The 12,186-nt window shown below is 40.9% G+C and overlaps 1 long non-coding RNA gene across 1 annotated transcript; it reads right to left on the reverse strand.

Moving 5' to 3' along the window:
- Positions 1 to 1,514: 1,514 nt before the first annotated feature.
- LOC132322280 (uncharacterized) lies at positions 1,515 to 10,112 on the reverse strand. Its single transcript, XR_009485073.1, has 2 exons — positions 9,968 to 10,112; positions 1,515 to 9,358 (listed from the first exon to the last, which is right to left on the reverse strand). It is a non-coding gene; the product is annotated as an uncharacterized LOC132322280 (long non-coding RNA).
- Between the last annotated feature and the right edge of the window lie 2,074 nt (positions 10,113 to 12,186).

The following is a 12,186-nucleotide window of genomic DNA, read 5'->3' on the forward strand; positions in this document are numbered from 1 at the left end:
ATTGCTGGGAGTGGGGCTAGGGGGCCCTCCAGCTTCTGGAAAGAGGGGCATGGTTTCGAAATGGAGAAAAACAGATGTTTCATTGGCAGATGTTTCATTGTCTTGGACTTTGTGAGCATTTTATGTGTAAATCATCCTCTTTTTGTACATTTTCCCATTAATATTGTTGCTCTTACTGCTCATTTTTTTGTCTCATTGCTCCTTCCAGTAAATTGTTCCTAATCTCAACCCATGATCTCTGAGTTTTGGGCACTTTGTTGGGATGTAGGGAGGGGAAGTGAGTGGTGGTGTGGTTTTAGCACAGTCACTAAACTGGGGAGCACCATTCCTAAACCACAACAGTCTTATTGTCCTGCATCCCAGTTCCTGTGTTCCTAGCCCCATGTTCCTAGCCTTATTAAGTTTTATTTGCACAGAAAAATCACATGATCACATTCTGGTCACCTTAGTTTTCCATTCCCAGTAGACAAACCTCTACTTTTTGTAAGTCATCACAATATTCAGTCTGAAGCCCAGTGCCTGGGACCATGTTGCTTTCCTCAGTTTTCATCCTTTCACTTCAATTTCTCACCCTACCTCACATAAGCCAGTGACAGCTGTGATTGCTCCTTTACTTTCTACTGGGTTCATATCGGTAAGAAAAAAGACCTTGAAGGACTAACAAATATAATCAGAATCTGAGTTCTTTGTCACAGATCTGCCAGAGACTTCTGCTGCCTGACCATAAGCTGAATTTTTTATCCTTTTTAAGGTATAAGACTAGCGCACAGGGAATTGCAGACCTTTTTTCAGAAAAGTCTGTTGACTTCATTATTTGGAGCAATAATTTCCTGAAGGCAGGATTTACCAATTTGTTCCTCCTCTGCTCTTCTGTGTGAGAGACTGGAAAATACAGTCCTTTTTGATTCCTACTTTTTCAGGAATCCATAGGAAGATATATATCTGACAAAGATTGTTGTAATTCTGCCTGTGAGACCAGTGAAGAAGACTAGAAATGTATGGCTGCAGTTCAAACATCAGCTTGAATCTCCAGCAAGCCCTAGTTAGTTTTGGGGCTTGGGAAACAGATAAGGAGACACAGAATCACATTTGCAGTCACTTCTGAGTGGAAGCTACATGGGCTGTAGCTTGGGCTCAGGGACAGTATATTGAAGTTCATGGAAAAAAACCTGTTGATTCTGTTTACAAGGGGGTATTAACTTGGGGTTGTGGCTGCAGTCTTTAAGAAACAAAATATGTCACACTTTTCAGAGTCATATATCAATAAACAGGAAAATAACTCAGTTCCACGCCTCTCCTGGTTTTCTGCAAAAATGAAAAAAAAGTACATATCTGTATTCATATGAAAATCTCTACATCTATATACCTTCATGTTTTCATCTACAGAAACCAACATTTTCATGATTGTCTTGGTTTGAAAGCCAGATGTCTGCTAAGGAAGGCAGGAGCCTCCCTTGGAATGGAAAATATAAACCCCCTCCCACTTGTTATAAATGATCAAATCGGCAGCCAAATTTATAATAAAATTTAACAAAGATTTATTCGATCAATAACAAAAACAGAATTTTGAAAAACCACCACAGCCAAGGCAGCGTCATCCCCAGAAGTCGGCACTGGGTGAACCTGGATCAGACTGACAGAGTGCCAGCGTCTCCTCAGAGGTTCACCCCGACTGCTTCATGCCGCTAGCTTATATCCCATTTATTCTTCTGGAGGCAGAAATGACAGAAGGTTCGTGTCCCTTCACATGTAGAACCGGGACCATACAGACGCAGAAATATACAAAAGCCAGTCCAGATGTCTGGATGGTTGTCTGAACTTTTCGGAAGAGCCTGCATTCACATGTAGCAGAGTGGTGCTGGTGCTCGAGTTTGGTAGATGCTATCTTCCCAGGTGCAACTCCTTGTGAGTGGCTTAGACATTCCAGGGAAATCAGCAATCATGGCCCAAGAAGGTTTCATTCATACGTTAACAGACTTCATGTTATCTTAACATTGTCCAGGAACTAATTGAATAGAAATAAGACTCTGTTCCCAACCAGGGTGGTCAAAGACATAGTTTGGATTTTATACACATATATAGCATGAATTATCTCTACCATATACTACACACTGAATTATTATAATTTTGAAATGAAGGGGCTCTCGGGCAAAGAGATGAGGGTAGGAGTAGCATTTCTTTACTGCATGTATGACACAGCAAACAAACCCGCACGGCCGGGCGCTGACCCCAGACAGAGCCCGGGGCCCAGGCCCGGCCTTCTCGGCCGCGGGCCCTTTCCCTCTGCTGCAGTTCCGGGCACGGCCAGCGGGGGCGCTGCTGGCTCCCGGGGGGCGGGGCAGGCGCGGTGACTCCCCCGCGGCTGCAGGGGGCGCTGTGGCGCGGGGAGCGCGCGGCGATGGCGGCTCGGCCCGGACGGGAAGGGATGGCGGAGAGGCTTCGCCTTGAAAACTCTGGGGCAGCCGATCCCGCTGTCCCAGCAGGAGTCTGAGGAGCACCAAGCCGGGATGGCAGGAGTCTCGGCAGGCAGGGGTGCGGGGCTGCAGTTCTGTAGGTAAAAACGAATAAAAGAAAAGAAACCTGACCCCAAGAATGATGATAAGCATAGTGGCCTCTAAGATAAGTCTACAGCTCTATATAACAGGAGGCTTCAAAAGATCTAGCAATGTCCTTCAAAATGCCTGTAATGCTGGAGCAAAGCTCTAATTTCTTATACCTACATACCTGCCTTTCTTGAGCTAGATTATAATAAGTAGGTCCAAGATAATTAGATCTACACTAATGCCAATAATGGCATTTGCACCTTATTGTTTGCATTGTAAGTTCTGTTTCTGTTCCAACCAACCCTTTATCTGCACTCAGAAGCACCACATTTTTCCAAATATTTCTGAAAAATCTCTTCCCATACTTACAAGCAGTACAGTAGCCTATCTGGAACTGCGTGTACACTCATTAAACGACAGTAAATGGTATTTCTCATCTGCTCTTTGAAACCCAAATTCAGAGGCTATGTGATATAATAACCAAGCACCATGAGAAAATTTTTTTGAAATACAGCCTGCATCCCTCCTCCCAGTGTTCTGAAGAACCAGACAGACACATTTGCTGAACACAGCAAATCTTTGAGAATCCTGTTGAGCACTAGTAATAATAGTTTTATCAGTATTAGATATTAGGACCCCAGAGATAAGAGTTTATTTTCTGGCTTTCCAAGCCAGCTTTCACTGGCTGTGAAGGTAATTTTGGAAGCATGTAGAAATTCCTGCTGTTGTTCTAGGACACCTTCACCTAAAAAGTATAACTCACCATAAAGTAACATTCTAATTAAAAATTTGACCCAGAAAATTTCCAGCACAAACTTTGATAGGGTTGAAGAGACTTCTAGTCTATCTTTTAGCCTTAAAAATTCAACCTGGAATTTATGAGTTTGAACAGTTTTTTTCCTGTACTTGCATGCTGTTGGCCAATTAAACCATGTGAATTTTCGTTTGCACATAGCCATTTAAGAGTCAGAATACACTGAAATGAGAATTTTGGATGCACATATCCATCTGTGAGTCAGAATTGAACCTGCTCACTTCTCAGTTCTCTGGTGCCACGTGCCATATTAGGCAGTGGGCATTAGAGTTTCACACGCGCTGTACAGAATGATTGCACTGGTTCACTTAAACAGTTAGAGAAGACTTTTTGCTATCTTAATAAATTTTCAAGTATCATTATTATGTACCAATAGGAACATTACGACATTCTGAATATGATTTATTTGTGGCGCCACTACTTTCAGCAAAACTAAAAATGGATATGGAAGTCAAATTTGAATAACCTTAGATCATAGTTTCTGTGTACAGGTACATCACAAGTAAGATCAAATTGATCAGAAAATACTTAAATCAGTAAATCTGGTTGCAGCATTTTCAAAAAACACATTTTTGAGACAATATCTTGATTGTCCAAGCTGACGTGTATATAAGACATTGTCAGCTCTACGGAGTTTTTGTTAGAAAGGTTTTAAACATCCTAAGTTGGGCAGTTATTTCCATTGAGAGAAGATGAAACTGAAAATCTGAATAATTTTTTCAGAAAATGCTATTACAATGCAATTTTTCTTGTGAAAATTCTTTAAAAGTTTTGATTTTACTCCAGCACAGAAGAGAAACAAACTTCAGAAGTTTGACTGTTATAATGACATGGAATTCTAGCTTTTTACCCGCTGTAATAATATAATTGTTTTCCAGAGGATTACAAAACTGGACTCAAAATATTTATTCAGACAACAGTACTCTTTAGAACCCCCTCTGCCAGGGCATCTCAAGAGCAACTAATTAAGCCTTGCAATAGTCCAGCCATGAATAATATCACACCTGTATACTACAGAAAATACAGAGATTTAATAATTTCCTGACAAAGTAGTAGCCTATCATCATATCTCCTAACTGTTCTTTAACCTGAACACAATGAATATTATATTCTAGGAGCTAATAACTATCATTAAGCTGACAAAACACTACTGTTCACAAAAGAAATCTCTGTAATTCTCAGAGGAATATAAGCCAGAAAGAACCCTTATTTAGTTAAGCAACTTGCTATCTGTAGGTCAGAAAGTTCAAAATAATTTAGTATCTTTAAGAAAATAAGACATTTCAGTGTTGAATCATCACCTTGGATGATTGGTTCAAGGATCAGGAACACAGGTAGTGTTTTTCTTGGTCATTTCAGCAGCAAGAAAGAATAACAAAAGGAATAGGCAGACTGATCAGTCCAATACATGCATACGAGTCTGATGTAACTGGAAAAATGAGCATTTTGACTGTGGGATGGTGTTTTTAACACCATCTGGTCTACCGTCATCTGATGGGATGCACCTTTCTCAGAGAGGGAAAAGGGTCTAACACAGGAGCTAGCAGCAGATAGATCGTTAAACAAGTTTTTAAGTAGGTAAGGGACAAAACCAGGCTTGCCGGTGGTAAGGAATGGGATGGCATGCCAAAACTTGAGGAGCTGAGTGCTAGAGGCATCCTCAGTCTGCTCTAGGAGGTGTTAGCTACAATGAATCATACTTGAAATGTTTCTACACAAACATATGCAACTTAAAGAGTGAGCAAAAGGAGCTCAAAGCCTTGGTCCAGTCCCAGAGACATGACATCACTGGCATAAGTGAATCCCAGTGGGAGTGTTGTGCCATATTGGATGGTTACAGGAACTTTAAGAGGGATAGGTGGTGAAGGTGGGTGACATTGTATGTAATGGAGCACTGGAATATATGGAGCTTGCAGTTGTCACTGCTGAGAGCTTTTGGGAAAGGATTAGGAGACAAAAAAATAATGTGGATGTCAGTGTGAGAATCTACTATAGACCTTCTAGCCAGGATGATTAGTAGTCAATGTAACTTACCACTGAATTGATGATAGGGTACAATAGTGATGATAGTCCTTTCTCTCAACCCTTATTCAGGAGAATAATCACAAAGTAGGCATCCTGACTTCAGGGAGAAAGCTCCACACAGTGATCATAAAGCAAACAAGTTTAAAATCTCTGTTAATTGGAGAAGTGCCAGCAAAACTTCAGCTCTGGACAGGGGCAGAGCAGACGTCAGGCTGCTCAGAGTAATAGTGAGAAAGGTCTTGTGGGGAAAAAGCTTTTGAAGGTGCTGCGGTCCATCGGTGCTGGTCATCTTTTAAGCATTTTCTCTGAAGGGCCCGGGAGATGACCAAGAAAGCCCAGTTGTTGTGATGTTTCTAGATTTCAGTAAAGCCTTCATTATTGTCTCTCACAGGATTCTTCTGGGAAAAAAATGGGCAGCCCACAGCTGGATAAACACATAATGGGATGGGAGCATCATGGGCCAGGCACAAAGGTTACAGTGAATGGGGTGACATCAGACTGGGAACCTGTCACTGGAGGGGTTCCACAGGGCCCCATCCTCAGCCCTCTGCTCTTCAGCAGTTTCATAAATGACCTGGACACAGGACTGGAAGGGATACTGAGCAAGTTTGCAGATGATACAAAACTGGGAGGAGCTGTTGACTCCCTCCAAGGCAGGGAGAGGCCCTGCAGAGAGACCTCCACAAATCAGAGGTCTGGGCAATCACCAGCATATGAAGCTCAGCAGGGGAAAGTGCTGGATTCTGCATCTGGGATGGGGCAACCCTGGATGTATGGACAGACTGGGAATGAGATGCTGTAAGCAGTGCCATGGAAAGGGACCTGGGGGTCCTGGCAAGTAGAACATGGGTTAGCAGTGCCCTGGCAGCCAGGAGGGCCAATCCTGTCCTGGGGTGCACCGGGCACAGCATCGCCAGCTGGGCAAGGGAGGGGATTGTCCTGCTCTGCTCTGAGCTGGGGCAGCCTCACCTCCAGGGCTGGGGGCAGTTTGGAGTGCCATAATATGAGAAGGATCTAAACCTATTAGACTGTGTCCAAAGGAGGCTACAAAGATGGTGAATAGCCTTGAGGGAAGCTGTGTGAGTAGCAGCTGAGGCTGCTTGGTCTGTTCAGCCTGGAGGAGACTGAGGACAGACCTCACTGCAGTTACAACTTCCTCATGAGGGGAAGAGGAGGGGCAGGCACTGATCTCTGTGGCGGTCAGAGAGAGTACACAAGGAAATGGCCTGAAGTTGTGTCAAAGGAGATGTAGGCTTGACATTAGGAAAGGTTTTTTACCCCAGTAGTGGCTGGGCACTGGAACAGGCTCCCCAGGGTCCCTGCATCAGGATCATAACATCAGCCTGGCAGAGTTCAAAAAGCATTTGGACAATGCTTTCAGGCACATGGTGTGACTCTTGAGGATTGTGCTGTGCAGGGGCAGGAGTTGAATTTGATGAACCTTCTGGGTCCCTTCCAACTCAGGGTGTTTTATGATTCTATTCTATGAGTCTATTATTGCAATCAAGAGATGCATCTTTTATTTATTAAATAAGAGACCACTATTACATCTGAAATGTGGACTAATTATTCTAAATGCATTGATCAATTTGTTAAGAGCTTTTAGGTAAAATGTAGAGTCTCTGTTGCTTCCACAGTAAGATTTACCTCACATAGCCATATTCTGCTCACTGAAACAAATACCAACTCCTTTTATTTCATTTCAGGAAAACATCTCAGAAGTACTCTAGGCCAAAAAGGGATGATAAATGATTTTGAGATAGAAAATTGAAGTGCATTGATTAGGAGTAATTTTTTATGTTTTACACAATAAAAAGATGAACTACATGATTCATGGAGACAATTTGTAGAGCAACTTCTCTCTAATTGCTGCTGGACTAATGTAGAAGCACACTCCTAGAAAGAAGAGAAATCCATTTACCCAATCATATAATTTAAGCAGTAAAGAGAAATAGTGGATTTTTCCATTACCTTTTATATTGGCTTTCCTACATTCCACCTGTGACCCTTATTTTGAGAGTGCTATACTCCTTTAAACAATTCTGTAAGCATAATAAAGTTCCACTTCAAAATTTTTCAAAGTAGACTAAGGGCATTTAAAAAAAAACATAATTAGGGACATAACCAATCTCACTAATTCCTGGTAATCTACTGTAAAACTAAATTATCTGCTAAGAGGTCTAATAAATTCTCATCTTCAGGAGCAGGAAAGAACATTTTCTGTATTCCCTTTGGAACAAAAAAATAGATGCTATTCTTTTCTGACTACTTACTCTGGGGTTGTCCCAGGATCTGCAAATTTTGTTTTTAGTATTGTTTGAGGCTTTGGGGTTCTGTAACAGGAAATAGAGAGTCCTATTTAAAACAAGATAGGATTTCTTTTCTTTTAGTACTGTTCATGGGATGATAGATCACTTTTTGCTGCTGGAGAGATAGAAAGCATATCCTTAGCTCCACTCATTGTATCAAGTCACAGTACACAGAATAATTATCTTTGTGTTCCAGATGTCTCCACTCAGAACCATTTCTATTAATTGCTGGAACTGCATTAAAAAGAATAACATCAGTAAAAACAACCCTGGGAGCAGAAGTTGATTCTGTGCAATGCTTTTAAGGTTTTTTTATTGAAATAAGAACTTGTATTGAAAGGTATTTTCAAAAATACCCAGAAGGAAAATGCAAACATATTTGAAGTAAGTATTCTTCATTATTTCATATTGAAAACAAACAACATCAGTAGCAGTGTCAGGTTCCCTAGGAAGCTGATATACTTTTATACATTGTTTTCTGATCCTCCCAATGAATGTATGCAGTAAATGCAACATGTTGTGACACTTTAAAATATTTTTTATGTTATAGCAAGACCAAATTAAAGAATTTATGCAGGAATAACAGCTTGAATTCTGCATTACACATAGAAAGGCCCCAAAAATGTGAAAAAATGTTACAGCTTTTATGGTAGGGTAATTAAGACCTGTACAGAGAAAATAGAAGAACTGAAAATGCCAGCTTATTTCTTTTAATTACAGCTGCTCTACTTATAAAACATTAATATAGCTAATAACAGTCTCATTGCACAATGCTCTGTTTTAAAACATCAGAGAAACCTGCAACTTTCTGAAATCTGTATTAATCTTGAGTGCAGTAATTCAAAACCAGTGTTAAATATCAGCTACTTGTCTAAATACTGATTTGAATGCATTATTTAGCTACTGTAAGAGCAAGACTAGCATGATACATCAGTGTTATAGTATTTGCTGATATTTCAGCAGTACCTAGGGTTTTAAAACAGGCCTCACAATTACCTGATTGGGACATTAGGGAAAAAGAAAGGAGTTAGTAAATATAAATTCTGCAAAGGCACATTTTAATTCATATACCTAAACATGGGAAGTAATTTTTAAAAGTAATTAGTATCTGCATGTGCTGGTAATCCTACTACATATAAAGGATTTACTGATGATTTAGATAAAATGACGTAAGTAAATCGCTCTTGAAAGGACTTCTCCAAACCAAACAAAGCTCATTACCTGCTCCAGGAAAACCAAGAAAAAAGTGAAAAATAGGCTACGGTGTCCTATTTCAAAAGCAGGAACTGGAATCGCAAAAACTGTCAAGCAAGAACAAACTTGAATTTTAATTTCAAAAGACATTATGATAAGTAATTTTCAGATTTGGACAATGTAGACATATACATAGATAGATAGATATCTGTACATAGATAGATATAGATCAATATATACTGATACTTGAAGCAAATATACTAAAGAAGCAACTTTTGCAAACTAAGAGATATTGTATTTTAAAATTAGATGGTGACTTTGAAGACCGCAAAACCTCCATTTTTTTAGTGCTGGAGGTAGTTGTCAGCACTTAATTTCTTTGTGGATTCAGTTGTGGATTTCATAAAAGTTTCCTTTTCTGCTACTGTGACCATATCTTCTTTTCTTGCTAATGAATTGCACAGGTTGCAGACCTAAAATTAGAACCATGCAAAGAAGCCCATTTTGTATCAGAGATGCATTAAGATATGATTGCTAAGGGATAGAAGATGGGTCAGAAGAAGTTCCTAGCATAAATAGGACTCAACTGGCAAAAAGTGCCTTAGTGATTCTATGTGATAGATACAGAAAATTACACAGCTGTGGATAAGCAAAATTGGCACATTTATAGGTCATAGTCCAATTTTGTTAGGGTAAAAAAAAGCCTTTCAAATAAACCCACTTTTTGTAGGTCTAACTGCATCGACCCTGGGATAGCTTTAGGAATATCTCAAGTATTGATATTCTTCAAAAGGAAAACATTCTGTATTTTGGCCCTAAAAAAACTTTATAGCTGCTTATAATTTTACAGTCATGGGAAAATGCATTTGAAGGGATCTACCTTTGTTTTATCTTTCTTATCTCTATGCTCTTAGGCACCGCATGTCCAGCCTGGCTGCCTGTCCTTTTCTGCTGTACCATCAAACTTCCATTTATTTCCAGCCCTGCCTGTTTCTAGAGTTCCAGCTTTTAGCATCTGCCCATTTATCACCATCTTGCAGTTCATGTTCAGACCTTTTCCCATAGCTGTTCAAGTTTCTCACCTTAGTTGTTTATTCCTTTTTCTTCTGCAGGCCTCCACATAACCAAATTTCCTTTTTCCTTGTCTATCTGGGCCTTGCCTGCCTCTTACATCTCCAGCTTTTACTTCTCGGTATTCTGTCCAGGTACTCATCCTCTGCATCTGGACAACCCTTTACAAAAAACCAACCAACCAACCAACCAACCAACCAACCAAACAAACAAACAAAAAAAATTGTTGTAGTGTTCATGATTTCTTTTCCTCTAGCCTACTCCTCTCCTCTTAACTATTGTGCTAAACACCAGGGTGTCACTGGTGCCAGTGGCAGCATTTACAAGGAATGTCCTCAGCAGACATTTCAGTTTAAGAGGCAGTCCACATCATGCAGTCTAGCTAAAGCAGAGTGCCTTTAAAGGGAGGGGTTGTGTGTGTAAAGTGGTTACCAAAACAGACCCTGCTTTCAGTAGATTATCTGTAACATAGTGTATACCAGAGTAAGATGGTAGTGCTGCCTCTCTTCCAGCTGTTATATGGTTACCTGAAATTAAATAAAACCCAAAATCCTTGACTTACGTAGGGAAGTGAGTGTTGAGAAAAATTTTGAGAGTATGCCTCCTCAGGCTTGCATATCAGGAACAAAAACATAATATTTTTGAGATGCAATACAAAAAAGTAGTTACTCAAGTAGTTAGTTCTTCTTCTTGGAGCAAAAATACCTCCTGCTATTGTTTTCCTATTAACTTCTTATTCATCACTGAAAATACTAGAACAAGAAGGAAACATTATAGAAAACTGCTGCATTCTGGTAATCTTCATCTTGTAAAATAATCACCCCAAATTGTCTTCAGGATTGTGAACCAAAAAGTAGAAAACCAGCTTTTCCTGGACAAAGAATTTAATGTACTTGATTTCCTGTATCCTGAAAGGGCAATAAGTTGGACAAAGCAATAAGTTACTGGGGTACCCAGTCCCCTGAGGTGGAACAGGGAGCAGAATGAACCTCCCACAATCCAAGGAGACATGGTCAGTGACTTCCTAGAACACTTAGAACCAGACAAATCTGTGTGGCCAGATGGAATCCACTTGAGGATACTGAGGGAGCTCTTGAAAGTGGTGTCTGAGCCATATTCTATCATTTATCATTAGCCCTTGTCAAATGGGGGATCTCAGATGACTGTAGGCTGGCCAATGTGATGTTTGTCTACAGAAGGGTCAGAAGGAGGATCCAGAAAACTATGGGCCTGTCAGTCTGACCTTGGTACCAGGGAAAGGCACAGAGCAGATCATCCTGAATGTCATTGTACGGCATTTGCAGCACAGGCCAGTCAGGAGGGGCTTGTGAAAGGCAGGTCCTGCTTGAACAACCTGATCTCATCCTGTGATCACCCTACGAAGGGAGTGATCCACTTAACAAATGAAAGGCTCTGAACATTGTCTGCCGGGACATTAATAAAGCCTTTTTCAACATTTTTCACAGCATTCTCATGGAGAATCTGCGTGTCTGTGTCTTGGATTGGTCCACTGCTCACTGGGTTAAAAATTGCCTGGATGACTGGGCTGAGAGTTTTGATGAATGGAGTTACATCCAGTTGGTGGCCAGTAACTACAGGTGCTCCCCAGGGATCAGTATTGGGACCATGCCTTTTAATATCTTGATCAAGGATCTGGATGAGGCGGTTGAGCATATTTAGTAAGTCTGCAGATGAATTAAGTTGGGTGGGAGTGTTGATCTGCTGTAATGTAGCATAGCCCTGCAGAGGGATCTGGACTGAGGCTGAGAGCAACAGTTTGAGGTTCAATGAGTATGACAATGGTGTGGTCAGCAGGACTAGGAAAGAGATTTATTTTGGCCTGATGAAGCTGTGCCTTTTTTTGGGCCCCTCACAACAAGAAGAACATTGAGGGGCTGGAGTGTGTCCAGAGAAGGGCAATGGAGCTGGTGAAGGGTCTGGAACACAAGTCCAGAACTTGAGGAGAGGCTGAGAGAGCTGGGGGTGTTTAGCTGGAGAAAAGGAAACTCAGGGGAAACCTTATCACTCTCTAGAGCTCCCTGGACAGGAAGGTGCAGCCAGGTGGGTGTCAGCCTCTTCTCCCAGGCAACCAGTGACAGAACAAAAGGTAATGGCCTCAAATTGCTCCAGGAGAAGTTTAGATTGGATGTCAGTAAAAATTCCTTCACTGAACAGGTTGTAAAGCATTGGAACAAGTTATCCAAATAAGTGGTTGAGTCACCATCATTGG

The sequence above is a fragment of the Haemorhous mexicanus genome, chromosome Z, assembly GCF_027477595.1.
Source record: "Haemorhous mexicanus isolate bHaeMex1 chromosome Z, bHaeMex1.pri, whole genome shotgun sequence".
Taxonomy (NCBI): Eukaryota; Metazoa; Chordata; class Aves; order Passeriformes; family Fringillidae; genus Haemorhous; species Haemorhous mexicanus.